At 41.9% G+C, this 22170-nt stretch overlaps 1 protein-coding gene across 6 annotated transcripts in view; it reads right to left on the bottom strand.

Moving 5' to 3' along the window:
- LOC112220232 (forkhead box protein P1-B) overlaps positions 1-22170 on the bottom strand; it is a 234303-nt gene that overhangs the window by 155419 nt on the left and 56714 nt on the right. For all 6 annotated transcript variants that reach the window (XM_024382000.2, XM_024381993.2, XM_024382007.2 and 3 more), the window contains one exon: positions 872-915. The gene's annotated coding sequence lies outside the window, so the exon portion shown is untranslated. The remainder of the gene's footprint in view (positions 1-871; positions 916-22170) is intronic.

Genomic DNA, 22170 nt, shown 5'->3' with positions numbered 1-22170 from the left:
GAATCTTAATGCAAACACCAGATTTAAGGCTGAGCCTCCTCTGTGTGTTGGTGGTGTGGTCAGGAGGAAGGTCAGCCATGTTTAGTGTTTACAGTGCTTTGAAATAGTTTTGCAGTGTGAAGTCTGCTCTGGGTCATTGTTTGCTTTGAATGTGTTTATACACCACACAGAGTGTAAATGACTTGAGAGGTGGTGCGAGGAGGGTTGCAGACATGAACCTGAATATATGATCTGGTCATGTTTTTGCCTTGAATTCAGTCACAACTGTGACTATACGGTGGTGTGGATTAAAGAGATATCTGGAACCTATGTTAATCATACATTGTCACTATCATTTCTGCTTCATTGAAAGTAAAAAGCAACTGACCAAGTGATCCATTTACATCAGCACCAGTTATTATGCAAAATCAAATTTATCGTTTGCGACCTTTTCATCAGATGACCCTGTAAACATTTGCATTTTTATATTTCTCTGAGATATATCTTCATCAAGTTTACTATGGATGCACCACTCTTAGAAAAAAGGGTTCCAAAAGGGTTATTTGGCTGTCCCCATAGGAGAATCCTTTTTGGTTCTATGTAGAACCCTTTTGGATTCCATGTAGAGCCTCTGTGGAAAGGATTCTACCTGAAACCAAAAAGGGTTCTTCAACGGGTTCTCATATGGGGACAGCCGAAAAACCCTTTTAGGTTCTAGATAGCACCTTTTTTTCTTAGGGTAGAAGGAAACACTGTTCACAGGGAAACACTTGTCCATCGATGTAGTCAATTTAATAGGAGTATTTGAGTATAGATCTGTCATGTCTATTAGGAGTCTGTCTCTGGTTCTACTGTATGGTTGTGTCAATGGGGTCTGACTCCAGTCACTTACTTTGATCTCTGTCTCCACAGGGGGTCACCACTGGAGTCTCCAGGCTGGAGGAAGGCACAGCAGGTGGAAGAGAGCGAGAAAGAGAAAGAGTGAGAGAGAGAGAGAGAGAGAGAGAGAGAGAGAAGGAGAGAGAGAAAAAGAGAAAAAGAGAGATAGAATGGAGGGGGAATAAAAGTGAAAAGAAGAAAAAGAGGAAGATATTATTGTCAGTTGGAAATTATGAAATCTATGGCACTCCTTCAATCCAAAAAATGACAAACACAGTATTTAATTCCTGTTGGGTACCTCCCTATTATTGTGAAAGAGTATTTACAGTATTTGTGTGCGTGTTTACTATCCTTGTGGGGACCAGAAGTCCAGACAAGTGGGGACATTTCACCAGTCCCTACAAGAAAACATGTTAGGCTTAGTGGTAAAGTTTAGGGTTACAATTAGTGTTAGAATTAACATTAGGGGTTAAGTTTAGGGGTTTGGGGTTAAGGTTAAGTTAGGTTAAAGTTTAGGGAAATAGGATTTGAATGGGAATCAACAAATATGTGTGTATGTGTGATATTTGTATGTGTGAGAGAGAGAGAGAGAGAGAGTGCCTTTGGAAAGTATTCAGACCCCTTGACTTTTTCCACATTTTTTTAGGTTACAGCCTTATTCTAAAATGGATTAAAATGTTATCATCAATCCACACACAATACCCCATAACGACAAAGCAACAAAAAGTATTCAGACCCAGTACTTTCTTGAAGCACAATTACAGCCTCGAGGCTTCTTGGGTATGACGCTACAAACTTGGCACACCTGTACTTGGGAAGTTTCTCCCATTCTTCTCTGCAGATCCTCTCATGTTCTGTCAGGTCGGATGGGGAGCGTCGCTGCACAGCTATTTTCAGGTCTCTCCAAAAATGTTCGATCGGGTTCAAGTCCAGGCTCTGGACATTCAGAGACTTTTCTCAAAGCCACTCCTGCGTTGTCTTGGCTGTGAGCTTTGGGTCATTGTCCTGTTGGAAGGTGAACCGTCGCCCCAGTCTGAGGTCCTGAGCGCTCTGGAGCAGGTTTTCATCAAGGATCTCTCTGTACATTGCTCTGTTCATCTTTGCCTCGATCCTGACTAGTCTGCCAGTCCTTGCCACTGAAAAGCATCCCGACAGCATGATGCTGCCAGCACTATGCTTCACTGTACTGATGGTGCCAGGTTTCCTCCAGACGTGACTGCAGAAATGTTTTGGTACCCTTCCCCAGATCTGTGCCTCCACACAATCCTGTCTTGGAGCTCTAAGGAAAATTCCTTTGACCTCATGGCTTGGTTTTTGCTCTGACATGCACTGTCAACTGTGGGGCCTTATATAGACAGCTCTGTGTGCCTTTCCAAATCATGTCCAATCAATTGAATTTACTACAGGCGGACTCCAATCAAGTTGTAGAAACATCTCAAGGATGATCAATGGAAACAGGATGCACCTGAGCTCAATTTTGAGTCTCATGGCAAAGGGTCTGAATACTTATGTAAATACGGTATTTCTGGTATTTATTTTTAATACAGTTGCAAAAATGTCTAAAAACCCGTTTTCACTTTGTCATTATGGGGTATTGTGTGTAGATTGCTAAGGATTTCTTTACTTAATCCATTTTAGAATAAGACTGTAATGTAACAAAATGTGGAGTCAAAGGGTCTGAAAACTTTCCGAAGGCACTGTATATAGAGAGGTCACTTTCAAACAATTCTTCTTCATTAAAGCTGCGTTAAGTAGATTTTTCCTCAGAGGTTATTTTTCTTTCCATGTTTTAAATATCTTTGGATACATATTTAGCATCACAAACGAGAATTCCCTTGATTTAACAAATATTGGCACATTCAGAAAACTGTAATTGAGTTCAAATTGATTCTAGCTGCGCTCTAATTGCATTTAAACACTGTTCGTCCCTAACCCTAGATCCACAGCTCCTTCTGCTTAATTACTACAGCCCTCTGAAGACAAATCCCTCCGCTGTGGAAGGAAAAATAAAAATAGTGTAAGTTTAACAGAACGTTGTTAAAATGACCAATAAACTTTTTTTTATTCAATATAAATTAAACCCCAGCAGAGAGAATAGGGCTCAGAGAACACACAGCAAAATAGCTTGTTGAAGCATTGCACAGTACCCCATCTCAAACAAACGCCACAGATTAAGACCAACCCCCTGTGGCTGACTTCTGTCATACACAACCCTGCCCCCTCCGCCACCTCCCCCCCTCCGCCATACCCACACTTTCTATCCTTTTTCAAACATGGAGGGAAGAAAAGGCTAAATGTGTTTCCTGAAAGGGAGGAGAGGTGGAAAAAGCCCATCCTGCCCTTGGAGTCACCACCATGTGTCTCGTCAGAGCAACCCGCCACCCTCCACTGGCTTTTCTGCAGATGCAGCAGAACTTCCCCGAGAGGAGAGGGGACTGTTTGCCAACTCAAACAGGGCTCCCTCTCCCTCTCCCGGCGGCCAGCGGCCCATGGGCCTGCTCTGCTCAGCACTGGTGCTTCCTGAGGGCTCGCTGCAGCTGGAGCTCTCTGAATAAAGGTAACAGGGAATGTCAGAGCTACTGTAAACTTACTAGCCCGCTTCTGTCAGCAGGACGTTCACAATCAAAGCAAAACAACCCCACCTAAAACACCATGCATTGTTTTTCCACCAGCCCCATCCTAAACTTCCCACGAATCACAAAGAGAGCACGGCGAGAGGGCGACCGCTGTTCCCTGATCTTGCCAAACAAAATGCCAGGAGACCGAGAATGACATTCAACTCTGGTTTAAAAATACGAGCAATTTGAAAATGATTAGAGTCTTATTTTATTGTTGAGCGCCTGACACAGGAGAGGAAACCAGAACAATCAACTCAACTGACTTTTTTTTCTGCTGAATTTAGAAACACTAATTAGTTTTGCTCTCATAAACCCAACCTGAAAACGACCAATTAGAAAGTGAGAATGAGCCATGAGCAGCAGAAACAAGTGCTTGTCATTCTTCTATTAAAGTCCCACATCCACAACTTTACCTCAATGACTTTCACACTGCTCCCATGGCGAGCCGAATGTTACCTACTAAACACTCAGTCACGTACTCATCCTGATAAATTAATAAGCCTTTACGTAATCCTTTAGTGAGCCTTTTGCAGAGTTTTTAGGGAGACATTACAGCTCTACAGAGCCACATCAAACGCAGTTGGAGAGGCATGGTAGAACAGATGACTGAACCATCGGGCTGACCACAGCACCAGCTGGGCTCTACCATAAACCAACCAGGGCCAGACAGACAGACAGTTATCCTCTCGCAGCTGCCTGGTTCACATTAATTTCCTCTTTCAAGGGTATTGAAACCACTATATCCCTCCTACCCATTGACTAACAACTGGGACCTGTACCTTCCTGTGCTAGCCTATCACACAGCGCATTCTCTTGCCAAGTGGTGTGGGTTTCATGTTTAGTCTGTCATAAGAAATTAATGATAAACTTGTGGAAATTGTCTTCAGGAATTTTCACTGCTATTCCCACAGCAAACAGCAGAGAGTGTTTCATCACTGTCGGGCCTAAGATTGATAGCCTGTCAGAGCCTTCTCCTACTCTCTGGCTTCAGCTACATCTTCTGGGCTGGGTAGTGGCTAAAAAAGGCCACGGCTTCACTTTCCTGGCCTGTGCTTTTTACCAGGAGTAATTCTCAGATGCCAGGTCGCTGCCAACGTCCTTGCAGCCGATGGCAGAGAGGCCAGTAAGTTCACATTAACTGCAGAGTGTAACTGCGCTGAACATCTGCTCATGAATGAGAGGGCTGCCCACTAACTCAGCGAGTTGAGGCCTGCTGATGAAAAATGCAACGCTCTCCTCCCTGGCACGCTTGTTTTGCGCTATTCTCCTGAGCCCCTAGAATTATATTAAGAGAATTTCAGTGCAGCCCAGTGTATCTGAGAGAACAGCTGGCACTGAAAAAGGAACTGCTGCTCGCCGAGAGCTCGGGGACTTCACACAGGATCAGCCTTCTCGTACGCCATTTGTCCTTGAAGGAAAAAAATCTGTGTTAAGCACCCAGGTAATAAGAAGAAGACAGCAGCGACATTTAGTTGATTACACTACTCATGTGCGCAAAATCAGACAGAATAACCAACAAAGTCATGAATTGATATGGGGGGGCAATTGTGACAATAAGTAGCAACCTCTGGAGACATCTGCATACACTAACTCATGTCCTTTGTTTGGCTTGTTCCCTGGTGAGAACTCATTAGACTCTGCCTCTTACCAAACCAACATGGAGGTAAAACAGAAACAAGTGTATTCTACACAGTATTTAGCTACATGGTCCCCATAACAACATGATGAAAATATGATTGCTGGTCTACCCCAAACTACTTGGTCATATGCGGTCTTTCACTTATACTATGAGCAAATTTGACATATCACTCCTCATCAGATGGTGAAATAGCCTCTATTAAGAATCATACATTTAAGGAAGTGATGATTCTTACCAAAAACCCAAAATACAAGATTACATAACATTTGGTGATTTCACTTCTGTCTTCCTTTGAAATGGAGATATCTTCTTGAAAGTCTGCATGGTGGGCATCCCTTCACTGATACAAACATATGATACACACACAGTGGCACAAAGTCATTCATTCTCTCCAAACTGTTTTGTCTCTGTTGCTTGCTTGACACAATATTTATCAGATCACCAAGTTGACATTCCTCCAAAAAGCCAGTTTCACTCAAGAACACTTGTGTGGGACAAACTCACTATCATGTTTAAAGATGAGAGAACTACTAGTTTACTAGGCTTCCTGTGTGTTCGGTGATGGCATATGAAGGAGATATACAGTATCTAAATTATCATGACGATACCCACCCCCGCAGAAAACGATGTGGGGGAGTAAAAACTCTTCTCCAAGACATTTAGCTGGTGACAAATCACAGCACTTTGTCTTCCTGAAAACATCCACCCTTCCATCTTAAACCTCCCAACTTCACATGGAGATAGGAAATCACACATTACCAAGCTGACAAACAATTACAACCATGTCATTAACGACAACCGACCCTGAGCCAGCATTTGCCAGACAAAAACAAATCATGATAAATCAGACAACACAACATGTCTCCATGATGCCGTAGAATAAACCTAGGATGACTCTAGGAAATACATCCAATTTTGACAGAAATCTAATTGGGGGGGTGGGGGGTCAGAGCTTTGTTTAAGAAAAGCATCATTACCATAATGTTAAACAATCATACCTTAGTGCCAAAACATACAACTAATATCAAAGCCAGGAGGTAGAAAACTCAATTCCTCACTTTATATTAAAAGTATTTTTTTGGGTTGTTGCAGTTTTCCCATTAAAATGACTTAATCCGATATAGAGCATTAGTATCTCTTTTAATACATCTCCAAGTGTCAGCCGGCGAATGAAAAAAGCCTCTGTAAATATGGCTGCTTACTTCTAACACAAGCATTGTTGACACGTAATGTCATTTCAGCGGGACATCCAAATGAAAGCACTACGGGGTAATGTAATGCTCTTAATGAGAATTCTTTCCAGCTCGAGACCTTGCCGAGATAGCCATAATGCATTGCTTCTTTTTTTAATAAAATAATTGTTACAGTTATTAAAGATGAATCTCATCAGAGGCAAGATGACAAAATAATTCATTACCAAAACCCAGGCTTTAAATAGCTGCAAATTAAAATCCCCTGAAAATTTGCTTCCTGATAAATGGGATCGTTATTTCATATAAATATTGGATATAGTGTGCCCTTGAAAGGAAATAAATATTGCAATAGTCCATTAAAAAGTTTGTAGAATCAACCAACGAACAGTTTAACCAATAAGAAAAACACTACCAATACCCATACTTTTTACACACAAATATCTCTAAAAGATCTGTTAAATATGTCAGGATGTTAGTGTACCCACAATTAGATTCTGACACAAGGATCAAAAGGGAGAAAAAAGTGTTAAGACTCATAATAACTCCTACATATGGGTGTTAACAAGGTATACCACTGAGCTACTGCCGACATGGTGGAGCCACCGTGCCTCTGAGCTTGGGGAACCATGGGGAACCATAGGGAAACTGGGACTCAGTACTCTCACCAGTACATGCATGTGTGAAACAGAGAATGCGTTGGGGTCCATGGCTCCCATTCACAGCTCTTATTTATGTATTCAAAAGAGATCATTTACGGTGATGGCATTGAAACTTCCCAGCATGCCTTTTAACCTGTGGTTTTTCACTCTCGCCACAGCAGGATGTCCAGGGGAGATGCTTTATGAAGATCCTGGAGACATAAAGAGCCTGGGTGACTAACTGCTGCATTACTGTCTGAAAGGTAAAGTTATTTAGACCAATAAAACGCTAATATATTGTTGGAGTGGAATAAAACAGAAGTTATCTCTACCTTAATAGCATCACCGCAACCGCTTACGTTGTTTAGATCAATAAAGCCCATTAAAGTACAGACCTCCACACAGATAGAGCCATGCTGCCACTGTGAAATACTGCTCACTGGCATTATGAAGCGCAGAGATCTAACAAAATAACTGAAGTAAAATCACACACCATTCTAATAGGATTCAAATGTGAAAATGTTGAAGATTTTAGCTAAGTGTTAATGCTGCAATATGTAACGTTTTAGGCAACGCAACCAAATTCACATAGAAATGTGTGTTATAGATCTGTCATTCTCATTGTAAGCGTAACTTTTTTATTTTATTTTATTTTACCTTTATTTAACCAGGTAGGCTAGTTGAGAACAAGTTCTCATTTGCAACTGCGACCTGGCCAAGATAAAGCATAGCAGTGTGAACAGACAACACAGAGTTACACATGGAGTAAACAATTAACAAGTCAATAACACAGTAGAAAAAAAAGAGAGTCTATATACATTGTGTGCAAAAGGCATGAGGAGGTAGGCGAATAATTACAATTTTGCAGATTAACACTGGAGTGATAAATGATCAGATGGTCATGTACAGGTAGAGATATTGGTGTGCAAAAGAGCAGAAAAGTAAATAAATAAAAACAGTATGGGGATGAGGTAGGTAAAAATGGGTGGGCTATTTACTGATAGACTATGTACAGCTGCAGCGATCGATTAGCTGCTCAGATAGCAGATGTTTGAAGTTGGTGAGGGAGATAAAAGTCTTCAACTTCAGCGATTTTTGCAATTCGTTCCAGTCACAGGCAGCAGAGAACTGGAACGAAAGGCGGCCAAATGAGGTGTTGGCTTTAGGGATGATCAGTGAGATACACCTGCTGGAGTGCGTGCTACGGATGGGTGTTGCCATCGTGACCAGTGAACTGAGATAAGGCGGAGCTTTACCTAGCATGGACTTGTAGATGACCTGGAGCCAGTGGGTCTGGCGACGAATATGTAGCGAGGGCCAGCAGACTGGAGCATACAGGTCGCAGTGGTGGGTGGTATAAGGTGCTTTAGTGACAAAACGGATGGCACTGTGATAAACTGCATCCAGTTTGCTGAGTAGAGTGTTGGAAGCTATTTTGTAGACGACATCGCCAAAGTCGAAGATCGGTAGGATAGTCAGTTTTACGAGGGTATGTTTTGGCAGCATGAGTGAAGGAGGCTTCGTTGCGGAATAGAAAGCCGACTCTAGATTTGATTTTCGATTGGAGATGTTTGATATGAGTCTGGAAGGAGAGTTTACAGTCTAACCAGACACCTAGGTATTTGTAGTTGTCCACATATTCTAGGTCAGAACCGTCCAGAGTAGTGATGTTAGTCGGACGTGCGGGTGCAGGCAGCAATCGGTTGAAGAGCCTGCACTTAGTTTTACTAGCATTTAAAAGCAGTTGGAGGCCACGGAAGGAGTGTGGTATGGCGCTGAAGCTTGTTTGAAGGTTTGTTAGCACAGTGTCCAAAGAAGGGCCAGATGTATACAGAATGGTGTCGTCTACATAGAGGTGGATCAGAAAATCCCCAGCAGCAACAGCGACAACATTGATATATACAGAGAAAAGAGTCGGCCCGAGAATTGAACCCTGTGGCACCCCCATAGAGACTGCCAGAGGTACGAACAACAGGCCCTCCGATTTTACTCACTGAACTCTATCTGAGAAGTAGTTGGTGAACAAGGCGAGGCAGTCATTTGAGAAGCCAAGGCTATTGAGTCTGCCGTTAAGAATGCGGTGATTGACAGAGTCAAAACCTTAGCCAGGTCGATGAAGATGGCTGCACAGTACTGACCGTGGCAGATTTCCGATCTTTAGGGATCTCAGATGATACAAAAGAGAGGTTGAATAGGCTAGTAATAGGGGGTTGCAACAATTTCGGCAGATCATTTTAGAAAGACAGGGTCCAGATTGTCTAGCCCAGCTGATTTGTAGGGATCCAGATTTTGCAGCTCTTCAAAAACATCAGCTGTCAGGATTTGGGTGAAGGATAAGCGGGGGGAGGGGCATTGGGCAAGTTGCTGCAGGGGGTGTTGAGATGTTGGCCGGGGTAGGGGTAGCTAGGTGAAAAGCATGGCTAGCCATGGAAAAATGCTTACTGAAATTATCGATTATCTACATGATTCCATATGTATTTCATAGTTTCGATGTCTTCACTACTAATCTACAACGTAGAAAATAGTTTTAAAAAAGAAAAATCCTTGAATGAGTAGGTCTGTCCAAACTTTTGACTGGTACTGTATATACTGTACACTACCGTTCAAAAGTTAGGGGTCACTTAGAAACGTTCATTTTTGAAGAAAAGCAAAACAAATTGTCCATTAAAATAACACCAAATTTATCAGAAATACAGTGTAGACATTGTTAACATTGTAAATTTTAATTGAAGCTGGAAAAGGCAGATTTTGTATGGAATATCTACATAGGCGTACAGAGGCCCATTATCAGCAACCATCACTCCTGTGTTCCACTGTCACGTTGTGTTAGCTAATCCAGGTTTATAATTTTAAAAGGCTAATTGGCTAATTAGCTGAAAACTGTGGTTCTGATTAAAAAAGCAATAAAACTGGCCTTCTTTAGATTAGTTGAGTATCGGGAGCATCAGCATTTGTGGGTTTGATTACAGGCTCAAAATGGCCAGAAACAAAGCACTTTCTTCAGAAACTCGTCAGTCTATTCTTGTTCTGAGAAATGAAGGCTATTCTGTGCGAGATATTGCCAAGAAACTGAAGATCTGGTACAATGCTGTGTACTACTCCCTTCACAGAACAGCGCAAATTGTCGCTAACTAGAATAGAAAGAGAAGTGGGAGGCCCGGTGCACAACTGAGCAAGAGGACAAGTACATTAGAGTATCTAGATTGAAAAACAGACACCTCACAAGTCCTCAACTGGCAGCTTCATTAAATAGTACCTGCAAAACACCAGTCTCAACAGCAACAGTGAAGAGGTGACTCTGGGATGCTGGCTTTCTAAGCAGAGTTCCTCTGTCCAGTGTCTGTGTTCTTTTGCCCATCTTAATCTTTTATTTTTATTGGCCAGTCTAAGATATGGCTTTTTCTCTGCAACTGTGCCTAGAAGGCCAGCATCCCGTGGGTTGCCTCTTCACTGTTGACATTGAGACTGGTGTTTTGTGGTTACAATTTAATGAAGCTGCCAGTTGAGGACTTGTGAGGCGTAGTTTCTCAAACTAGACGGCCGTTTCCAGTGACAATAGTCATTTACAACATTAACAAAAACAGGTTTTTATACATTTGTGCAAATGTATATAACAAAAAAATACATCACATTTACATAAGTATTCAGACCCTTTACTCAGTACTTTGTTGAAGCACCCTTTGCAGCGATTACAGACTTGAGTCTTCTTGGGTATGACGCTACAAGCTTGGCACACCTGTCCTTGGGAAGTTTCTCCCATTCTTCTCTGCAGATCCTCTCAAGTTCTGTCAGGTTGGATAGGGAGCGTCGCTGCACAGCTATTTTCAGGTCTCTCCAGAGATGTTCGATCGGGTTCAAGTCCAGGCTCTGGCGGGGCCACTCAAGGACATTCAGAGACTTTTCTCAAAGCCACTCCTGCGTTGTCTTGGCTGTGTGCTTAGGGTCATTGTCCTGTTGAAAGGTGAACCTTTGCCCCAGTCTGAGGTCCTGAGCACTCTGGAGCAGGTTTTCATCAAGGATCTCTCTATACTTTGCTCCTTTCATCTTCCCTCAATCCTGACTAGTCTCCCTGCCGCTGTAAAACATCCCCACAGCATGACGCTGCCACCACCATGCTTCACTGTAGGGATGGTGCCAGGTTTCCTCCAGACGTGACACTTGGCATTCAGGCCAAAGAGTTCAATATTGGCTTCATCAGACCAAGCTGATCCTAACTTTTATAGGCAAATTTCTATTTTGCCCTGTTTATCGAAAGTGTTGGAAAACCTTGTCAATATCAACTGATTGGCTTTCTTGATGTCAATAGTATTCCCTCTGGTATGCAATCTGGTTTCTGCACATGTTATGGATGTTCAATGCAACCTTAAAGGTCCTACATGATTTCACCATTGCCCTTGATTCATAGCAATGTTGTGCAGTTATTTTTATTGACTTGGCCAAAGCTTTTGATACTGTAGACCATTCCATTATTGAGGGCCGGCTAAGGAGTATTAGTGTCTCTGAGGGGTCTTTGGCTTGGTTCGCTAACTACCTCTCTCAAAGAGTGCAGTGTATAAAGTCAGAACATCTACTGTCTCAGCCACTGCCTGTCACTAAGGGAGTACCCCAAGGCTCAATCCTAGGCCTACGCTCTTCTCAATTTACATAAAAAACATAGCTTAGGGTATAGGAAGCTCTCTCATCCATTTATATGAAGATGATACCGTCTTATACTCAGCTGGCCCCTCACTGGATTTTGTGTTAAACGCTCTACATACAACAAGCTTTCTCTGCCCTTAACCTTGTTCTGAACACCTCCAAAACAAAAGTCATGTGGTTTGGTAAGAAGAATACCCCTCTCCCCACCGGTGTGATTACTACCTCTGAGGGTTTAGAGCTTGAGATAGTAATCTCATACAAGTACTTGGGAGTGTGGCTAGACGGTACACTGTCCTTCTCTCAGCACATACAGTATCAAAGCTGCAGACTAAGGTCAAATCTAGACTTGGTTTCCTCTATCGTAATCAGTCCTCTTTCACCCCAGCTGCCAAACTAACGCTGATTCAGATGACCATCCTACCCATGCTAGATTAAGGAGACTTAATTTATAGATCGGCAGGTAAGGGTGCTCTCGAGCGGCTAGATGTTCTTTACCATTCGGCTATCAGATTTGCCACCAATGCTCCTTATAGGACACATCACTGCACTCTATGCTCCTCTGTAAACGGGTCATCTCTCTATACTCATTGCAAGACCCACTGGTTGATGCTTGTTTATAAAACACTCTTAGGCCTCTCTCCACCCTATCTGAGATACCTACTGCAGCCATCATCCTCCACATATAACACCCTTTCTGCCAGTCGTATTCTGTTAAAGGTCCCCAAAACACACACATCCCTGGGTCGCTCCTCTTTCCAGTTGGCTGCAGCTAGCGACTGGAATGAGATGCAAAACTAACACTAAACTGGACCATTTTATCTCCATCTCTTCATTCAAAGACTCAATCTTTGTTTTACCGACTGTTGTGGCCGCTTCACATGATGTATTGTTGTCTCTACCTTTTGCCTTTGTGCTGTAGTCATTGACCAATAATGTTCTTACCATGTTTTGTGCTGCTACCATGTTGTGCTGCTGCCACGTCATGTTGCTACCATGTTGTTGTCATGAGGTGTTGCTACCATGCTGTGTTGTCATGTGTTGCTGTTATGCTATGTTGTTGTCTTAGGTCTTTCTTTATGTAGTGTTGTCGTGTCTCTCTTGACGTGATCTGTGTTTGTCCTATTTTTATTTTATTTTTATCCCCCGTCCTCGCAGGATGCCTTTTTGCCTTTTGGAAGGCCGTCATTGTAAATCAGAATTTGTTCTTAACAGATTTTTTTATTTTATTTTTCATTTAACTTGGCAAGCCGGTTAAGAACAAATTCTTATTTACAATGACGGCCTACCTCAGGTCAAACAATAATCCGGACGACACTGGTCAATTGTGCGCCACCCTATGGGACTCCCAAGAACGGCCGGTTGTGAAACAGCCTGGAATCGGACCAGGGTCTGTAGTGGCGCATCTAGCACTGAGATGCAGTGCCTTAGACCACTGTGCCACTCGTTAAATAAACGTTAGATGAATAAAAACAAAAAAGAGAATTAGAGAATCTTGTTTCTCATCCCTGACCAAGGCCCTTCTTCCCTGATTGCTCAGTTTGGCCGGGCGTCCAGCTCTAGGAAGAGTCTTGGTGGTTCCAAACGTCTTCCATTTAAGAATGATGGAGGCCACTGTGTTCCTGGGGACCTTCAATGCTGCAGACATTTTTTGGTATCCTTCTCCATGTCTGTGCCTCCACACAATCCTGTCTCGGAGCTCTAAGGACAATTAGTTCGACCTGGTTTTTGCTCTGACTTGCAATGTCAACTGTGGGACCTTATACAGACAGGTGTGTGCCTTTCCAAATCATGTCCAATCAATTGAATTTACTACAGGTGGACTCCAATGAAGTTGTAGAAACATCTCAAGGATGATCAATGGCAACAGGATGCACCTGAACTCAATTTTGAGTCTCATAGCAAAGGGTCTGAATAGTTATGTAAATAAGGTATTTCTGTTGTTTGTTTTATAAATGTGCCAACATTTATAAAAACTGTTTTCGCTTTGTCATTATGGGGTATTGTGTGTAGATTGATGAGAAAAAATATATTTGTTAATAAGGCTGTAATGTAACAAAATGTGGAAAAAGTGAAGGGGTCTGAATACTTTTCGAATGCACTGTATACAGTATATACATGTGATGGGATGTATAGACATTATGGACAGTATGTGGATAGAATAAGGTATTGACTAGAATACATGTATGTACACATATGAAATGAGTAAAAGAGTATGTAAACATTATTAAAGTGACCAGTGTTAAATTATTAGTGACCAGTGCTCCATGTCTATGTACATAGGGGGCGGCAGGGGAGCCTAGTGGTTAGAGTAACCGGAAGGTTGCAAGTTCAAACCCCTGAGCTGACAAGGTACAAATCTGTCATTCTGCCCCTGAACAGGCAGTTAACCCACTGTTCCTAGGCCGTCATTGAAAATAAGAATTTGTTCTTAACTGACTTGCCTAGTTAAATAAAGGTAAAATACATTTTTTTTTAAATAGGGCAGCAGCCTCTAAGGTACAGGGTTGAGTGGTAGCCAGCTAGTGCCAGTGACTAAGTTCAAGGCAGGGCACTGGGTGGAGGCCGGCTAGTGAGGGCTATTTAACAGTCTGATGGCCTCGAGATAGAAGCTGTTTTTCCGTTTTTTGGTCCCAGCTTTGATGCACCTGTACTGAACTCGCCTTCTGGATGATAGCGGGGTGAACAAGCCGTGGCTCAGGTGGCTGAGGTCCTTGATGATCTTCTTGGCCTTCCTTTAACACTGGGTGCTGTACATGTCCTAAAGGGCAGGCAGTGTGCTCCCGGTGATGCCTTGGGCTGACCGCACCCAGTGGGGCTGAAGAGCCCTGCGGTTGTGGGTGGTGTAGTTGCCAGACCAGGCGATGATACAGCCTGACAGGATGCTCTCAATGGTGCATCTGTAAAAGAGGGTCTTAGGGGCGATGAGGGAGAGGTTATTTTCCTGGCACCACTCTGCCAGGGCCCTCAATTCCTACCTGTAGTCTGTCTCGTCGTTGTTGGTCATCAGGCTTACCACTGTTGTGTCGTCTGCAAACTTAATAAATGAGTTGGAGGCGTGCGTGGCCACACAACCATGGGTAATTAGGGCAGCACGGGAGGATGCTGAGCACGCTACCTTGTGGAACCCCTGTGTTGAGGATCAGCGTAGTGTAGGTGTTATTTCCTTCCTTCACCAACTGGGGGCGGCCCTACAGGAAGTCCAGGACCCAGTTGCACAGGGCACGTTCAGACCCAGGGCCCCGAGCTTAATGATGAGCTTGGAGGGTACAATGGTGTTGAAGGCTGAGCTGCAGTCAATGAACAGAATTCTTACACAGGTATTCCTCTTGTCCAGATGGAACTAGTAGCCTTACTCACTGTTTTAGCCAGCTACCACCTGGTACTCTACCCTGCAATTTAGAGACTTCTGCCCTATGTCCATAGAGTCATTGAATTTAATGTTGACTTTAATAATGTTTACATTCTGTTTAACCCACTTTATATGTACAGTATATACAATATTCAAGTCATTGAACACTGATCACTTTAATAACGTTAACATACAAAACACACCACGCCTTCAAAAAGTATTCACACCCCTTGACTTTTTCCACATTCTGTTGTGTTTCAGCCTGAATTTAAAATATAATTTAATGTATATTTGTTTGTCACTGGTTTACACACAATACCCCATAATGTAAAAGTGGAATTATGTTTTTCAAAATGTGTGCGTCAATATAATCGTGTTCTCTGTTTTAATTCAATTTTGAATTCAGGCTGTAACAACAAAATGTGGAATAAGTCAAGAAACATGAATACTTTGTGAAGGCACTGTACATGTACAGTTGAAGTCAGAAGTTTACATACACCTTAGCCAAATAAATTTAAACTCAGTTTTTACCAATTCCTGACATTTAATCCAAGTAAAAATTCCCTGTCTTAGGTCAGTTAGGATCTCCACTTTATTTTAAGAATGTGAAATGTCAGTATAATAGTAGATATAGCATTATTTTCTTTCATCACATTCCCAGTGGGTCAGAAGTTCACATACACTCAATTATTATTTGGTAGCATTGCCTTTAAATTGTTTAACTTGGGTCAAACATTTTGGGAAGCCTTCCACAAGCTTCCCACAATAAGTTGGGTGAATTTTGGCCCATTCCTCCTGACAGAGCTGGTGTAACTGAGTCAGGTTTGTAGGCCTCCATGCTCGCACATGCTTTTTCAGTTCTGCCCACAAATGTTCTATAGTATTGGGGTCAGGGCTTTGTGATGGCCACTCCAATACCTTGACTTTGTTGTCCTTATGCCATTTGGCCACAACTTTGGAAGTATGCTTGGGGTCATTGTCCATTTGGAAGACCCATTTGCGACCAAGCTTTAACTTCCTGACTGATGTCTTGAGATGTTGCTTCAATATATCCACATAATTTTTCTCCTCATGATGCATCTATTGTGTGAAGTGCACCAGTGCCTCCTGCAGTAAAGTACCCCCACGCTTCACGGTTGGGATGGTGTTCTTTGGCTTGCAAGCCTCCCCTTTTTCCTCCAAACATAACAATGGTCATTATGGCCAAACAGTTCTGTTTGTTTCAGCAGACAACAGGACATGTCTCCAAAAAGTACGATCTTTGTCCCCATGTGCAGTTGCAAACCGTAGTCTGGCTTTTTTATAGTGGTTTTGGAGCAGTGGCTTCTTCCTTGCTGAGCGGCCTTTCAGGTTATGTCTGTATAGGACTTGTTTTTCTGTGGATAGATACCTTTCTTCGCAAGGTCCTTTGCTGTTGTTCTGGGATTGAGTTGAACTTTTTGCAACAAAGTACGTTCATCTCTCGAAGACAGAACACGTCTCCTTCCTGAGCGGTATGACGGCTGCGTGGTCCCATGGTGTATATACTTGCATACTATTGTTTGTACAGATGAACGTGGTACCTTCAGGCGTTTGGAAATTGCTCCCAAGGATGAACCAGACTTGTGGAGTTCTACAAAACAAATTCTGAGGTCTTGGCTGATTTCTTTTGATTTCCCCATGATGTCAAGCAAAGAGGCAATGAGTTTGAAGGTAGGCCTTGAAATACATCCACAGGTACACCTCCAATTGACTCAAATGATGTCAATTAGCCTATCAGAAGCTTCTAAAGCCATGAAATCATTATCTGGATTTTTCCAAGCTGTTTAAAGGCATAGTCAACTTAGTGTATGTAGACCCACTGGAATTGTGATACAGTGAATGATAAGTGAAATAATCTGTCTGTAAACAATTGTTGGAAAAATGACTTGCGTCATGCACAAAATAGATGTCCGATTTGCCAAAACTATAGTTTGTTTACAAGAAATTTGTGGGTGGTTGAAAATGTTTTAATGACCCCAACCTAAGTGTATGTAAAGTTCCAACCTCAACTGAACATACAGTACCAGTGAAGAGTTTGGACACATCTAGTCATTCAAGGGTTTTTCTTTATTTTTACTATTTTCTACATTGTAGAAAAATAGTGAAGACATCTCAACTATGAAATAACACATATGGAATAATATAGTAGCCAAAAAAGTGTTAAATAAATCTAAATATATTTTATATTTGAGATTCTTCAAAGTAGCCAAACTTTCCCTTGATGACAGCTTTGCACACTCTTGACATTCTCTCAACCAGCTTCATGAGGTAGTCACCTGGAATGCATTTCAATTAACAGATGTGCCTTGTTAAAAAGTTAATTTGTGGAATTTCTTCCCTTCTTAATGCGTTTGAGCCAATCAGTTGTGTTGTGACAAGGTAGGGTTGGTATACAGAAGATAGCCCTATTTGGTGAAAGATCAAGTCCATATTACGGCAAGAACAGCTCAAAAAAGCAAAGAGAAATGACAGTCCATCATTACTTTAAGACATGAAGGTCAGTCAATCTGGAAAATTTCAAGAACTTTTCAAGTATTTCAAGTGCAGTCGCAAAAACCATCAAGTGCTATGATGAAACTGGCTCTCATTAGGACAGCGATATGAAAGGAAGACCCAAAGTTACCTCGGCTGCAGAGGACAAGTTTATTAGAGTTACCAGCTTCAGAAATTGCAGCCCAAATAAATGCTTCACAGAGTTCATGTTACAGACACATTTGAACATCAACTGTTGAGAGGAGACTGCGTGAATCAGGCCTTCATGGTCGAATTTCTGCAAAGAAACCACTACTAAAGGACACCAATAAGAAGAAGAGACTTTCTTGGGCCAAGAAACACGAGCATTGGACATTAGACCGATGGAAATCTGTCCTTTGGTCTGATGAGTCCAAATTTGAGATTTTTTGTTCCAACCGTAGTGTCTTTGTGAGACGTAGAAGAGATTAATGGATGATCTCTGCATGTGTTGTTACCACTGTGAAGAATGGAGGAGGAGGTGTGATTGTGTGGGAGTGCTTTGCTGGTGACACTGTCAGTTATTTATTTACAATTCAAGGCACACTTAACCAGCATGGCTAACACAGCATTCTGCAGCGATACGCCATCCCATCTGGTATGCGCTTAGTGGGACTGTCATTTTTTTTCACCAGGACAATGACCCAACACACCTCCAGGCTGTGATAGGGCTATTTGACCAATGAGAGTGATGGAGTGCTGCATCAGATGACCTGGCCTCCACAATCACCCGACCTCAACCCAAGTGAGATGTTTTTGGATGAGTTAGACCACAGAGTGAAGGAAAAGCAGCCCACAAGAGCTCAGCATATGTGGGAACTCCTTCAATACTGTTGGAAAAGCATTCCAGATGAAGATGGTTGAGAGAATGCCAAGAGTGTGCAAGAAGAAGAAGAATCTAAAATATTTTAGATTTGTTTAACACTTTATTGGTTACTACATGACTCCATATGTGTTATTATTATTATTATAGTTTTGATGTCTTCACTATTATTTTACAATGTAGAAAATAGTAAAAAAATAAAGAAAAACCCTTGAATGAGTAGGTGTGTACACACTTTTGACTGGTACTGCATATATTTATATTCCGGTCTCTGACATTCATCGTTCTGATATTTCTTAATTTCTTAATTTTTCTGGATTATGTGTATATTTTGTTTTCATGTGTATTGCCAGGTATTACTGAACTATTAGAGCTAGAAACACAAGCATTTCACTGCACCTGCGATAACATCTGCAAATCTGTGTATGCGGCCAATAACATTTGATTTGATTTGATTTAGGGTGTAATTCATACAATGCAATGTAATAATATAAGAATACAGTGCTATAAGTAATATGTTTGCATTGTAATTTCTGAAAATGTCCTTAATGTATTTACAGTAATAGTGGAATGATAGTGTTTCGCAATATTTTTTCCCAAACATTTTTTATTGGGCACACATGAAATTGCATCCTAATGGTGCAGCCTTCTTATTGGTCGACAAAATACAATTTCTTGTTGTCAAATTGACTGGGGCCAGCAATCGGCAAGCGTTAAACATGTAGAAATTTCTCAGCCCCAGACAATTTGACAACAAGATATTTCCTGTTTTAGAAGACTTTTCGATTAAAAAAAATGTATGTGTGTATTTTATGTAATTTCAGTAAAAGAGACCTTGGTCTCAGTATGACTCCCTAATAAAATAAAGGTTGAATAAAAATGAAATCTGCATCATTAGAATACAAGTTTTTTATTTTTTTATTTCTCCATTATTTTACCAGGTAAGTTGACTGAGAACACATTCTCATTTACAGCAACGACCTGGGGAATAGTTACAGGGGAGAGGAGCGGGATGAATGAGCCAATTGTAAACTGGGGATTATTAGGTGACCGTGATGGTTTGAGGGTCAGATTGGGAATTTAGCCAGGACACCGGGGTTAACACCCCTACTCTTACAATACCATGGGATCTTTAGTGACCACAGAGAGTCAGGACACCCGTTTAACGTCCCATCCGAGAGACGGCACCCTACACAGGGCAGTGTCCCCAATCACTGCCCTGGGGCATTGGGATATTTTTTAGACCAGTGGAAAGAGTGCCTCCTACTTGCCCTCCAACACCACTTCCAGCAGCATCTGGTCTCCCATCCAAGGACTGACCAGGACCAACCCTGCTTAGCTTCAGAAGCAAGCCAGCAGTGGTATGCAGGGTGGTATGCTGCTGTTTGTGACCATTCACATTTTGGGGGGAATTTCTTTTGTGAAAAACTATAATTTCACTATAAGATATATAGATATAGATTTATTAAAGACATTTTCTGAAATTACAATACAAAAATATTACATATAACTCCTTTATTCTGCAATTTATGGTCTTAACCCTGGACAACATATGCCTGGGAGGCTCACAGGGATATTGGTATCCATTGTACTCCACCAATTATATATGTTTCAAGTCAATACTTATTGTATTTCCATTTTTTGGTGGGGTTGTTGTATAAATGCACTGTAATTCAAGCATTTTTTCTCTACCTTGTGCCAAAATGTGTAGAATTGCAGGATTTTAGCTTTAAAGCTGTAATAACAAAAAGGCTCTCTGCCCCATGACAAAATGTGTAGAATTGCAGGAAATAAGCTTAAACTCAAAAAGTTTGCAAGAAGTTTTCCTACCCAGGGCCCGAGACATGGATCATCCGGCCATGCCCTGCCAAAGTCATAGTAAATCTCCTTATATGCTATTTTTATCTCACTCGAGTTGTGTTATGACCATGAGGGGCTCCCTGACGAATTTGCTTTTGCTATCACAAAAGGGGTCCCCTGCCACAAAGGTTTGAGAAACCCTGCCCTAGGAACTAGTTTATGACACACTGATTAAAAAGTGTAGTGTGTGAAAAAGACCTTCTCCCTCTAAACCCCAGGAAGGTGACGTCAGAGACTTGGTCTGTAACTCTGGCCCTGTTCTGTCTCTGTCCTGGGTTTCCTGTCGGGAAAGGGAGCAGTCTACAATATTTCTGGCCTCCAGTCTCCACGTCCGCTAACTCTCTATCACCCCCCGCCCCCCCTTCACTTCACCAGCTATGCAAAAAAAATGAATTTCTCTCTTTCTCTGTCTCTGTCATTGTTTCCCTCTCTCTTTTTTCTCTTTCACTTCATCTTTCTCTCTGTCTCTCTCTTTTCTCTTTCACTCCATCTCGCTCTCTCTTTCTCTCTTTTCTTAATTAGTCCATCTCTCTCTCTCTCTTTTCTCTTTCACTCCACCTCTCTCTCTCATGAACTATGTGTGCTAATGCTAACCCATCTGCCCTAAATGAGTAGAGATAAGACTGACAGTAAAACATACAGATTCCACTGTGGCATATGGCAGATTGGCAGGCCATAGAATACAGAGTTGAGGTCCATAGAAGCCCTATGTGGTAGAACCCTGTATGGTGTGGAGTCAGTGGAGCTCTCCCAAAGCCAGCTCCATCTCCGATCAGATGGGATCATTCTAAAACGTGTCCACCAGGTGATGCACTAAATCAACCACAGGCAGCATCTGTCCATCAGCCCGAGGTGGACGATGACCACTGCCCATCCACTCCCCCGGGGGCACGCCTCCCAGTCACCATGACAACACAGAAGGGGTAAAGAAAGGTGCATAGTCGGGTTGGTTGTTTAGCATCAAAACGGACGAGATCACAACATTTCTACAGCCGGTAATTGTCAAGCAAATAACTGTCGGTCTCATGGTAATTGACCATTAATTAACATAAGCACATTTAGCATCTCCTCGCTTCCAAACAAAGCCTACAAGCCATTTAAAAAAGTATTAAAAAATCCATATAATATAGCCTACACCTTCACAATAAATCCATTAATCATTTTAGACAGGCCTAAAGATGCATGATATGAAGAAAATGCAGTCTAATTCAGAAGAAAAGAATAGCATACTCTGACTGATTGTTTTGTTAGGTCCTGATGTGGCTATGCCAAATGGCTGTGGGCTACACTAGTTCATTTAGTAGACAATATTTGCTTCTAATTCCGTGGCATTATTTTATATTATTATATAGTTTGAATAATATTGTGCTTAGGTTTTTTGCGCAGGCTGTACACACTCTAAGAGTCTCTCGTTCACAATTTGTGGTCGTAATGCACCCTAAAAAAAATCTATGTCTTTTGCCTGGAGTGTTGCACTGTGCCCTTCTCTCTGAGTATGCTGAGCAATCCAAAGTGATTCACACTCACATGGCTCTCCGTCATGTGATCGGGTCTTTCTCACAAGCTACAAGTGAAGACAGACACATCGGGGACACAATAGCGTGCGTTCTTATCCAATTACGAGGTGCATATTGAAGATATTGGAAGAACTGAACACATTTATTTTTCATCAGCCAACAAGATGAGTAGGCCTAATGAACAGCAAAAGCACTAGCCTATGTCAATCTACAGTCATGGCCAAAAGTTTTGAGAATGACACAAATATTTTTTGCCCCACTGTATATGTTTTGATATGTTTTTTTTGTATCACAACTAAAGTGGCCAAATAACTATACTATACCTATTGCAGATTCAGTCGTCCCAGCCTGGTGCAGGTCTACAATTTTGTTTCTGGTGTCCTTTGACAGCTCTTTGGTCTTGGCCATAGTGGAGTTTGGAGTGTGACTGTTTGAGGTTGTGGACAGGTGTCTTTTATACTGATAACAATTTCAAACAGGTGCCATTAATACAGGTAACGCGTGG

This window comes from Oncorhynchus tshawytscha, linkage group LG02 (genome assembly GCF_018296145.1).
Source record: "Oncorhynchus tshawytscha isolate Ot180627B linkage group LG02, Otsh_v2.0, whole genome shotgun sequence".
NCBI lineage: Eukaryota > Metazoa > Chordata > Actinopteri > Salmoniformes > Salmonidae > Oncorhynchus > Oncorhynchus tshawytscha.
Note: the sequence above shows the minus strand (reverse complement) of the source record. Positions and strands in the feature narration are given on the sequence as shown.